Genomic DNA, 337 nt, shown 5'->3' on the forward strand with positions numbered 1-337 from the left:
GGTTTTTATGTTAAATTCACATTTCTGGACTTTACTATGAGTTTGTGTATTTTTCTATGATTTCAGGTAATTTCTGGCTGAAATTGAGGGACTTGAGCAAAACTCTGATAGGAGGCTGACAAAGGACTGCTGATGCTGTTGGAATCTGAACTCCCTGCACTCGAAATGGATTTTCTGGAGCTACAGAACTCCAAATGGTGCGCTCTCAACAGTGTTGAAAAGTAGACATCCAGAGCTTTCCAGAAATATATAATAGTCTATACTTTATTCGGAAATTGATGACGTAACTTGGCATTGAACGCCAAGTACATGCTGCTGTCTGGAGTTAAACGCCAGA

This window comes from Arachis duranensis, chromosome 4 (genome assembly GCF_000817695.3).
Source record: "Arachis duranensis cultivar V14167 chromosome 4, aradu.V14167.gnm2.J7QH, whole genome shotgun sequence".
Classification (NCBI taxonomy): domain Eukaryota; kingdom Viridiplantae; phylum Streptophyta; class Magnoliopsida; order Fabales; family Fabaceae; genus Arachis; species Arachis duranensis.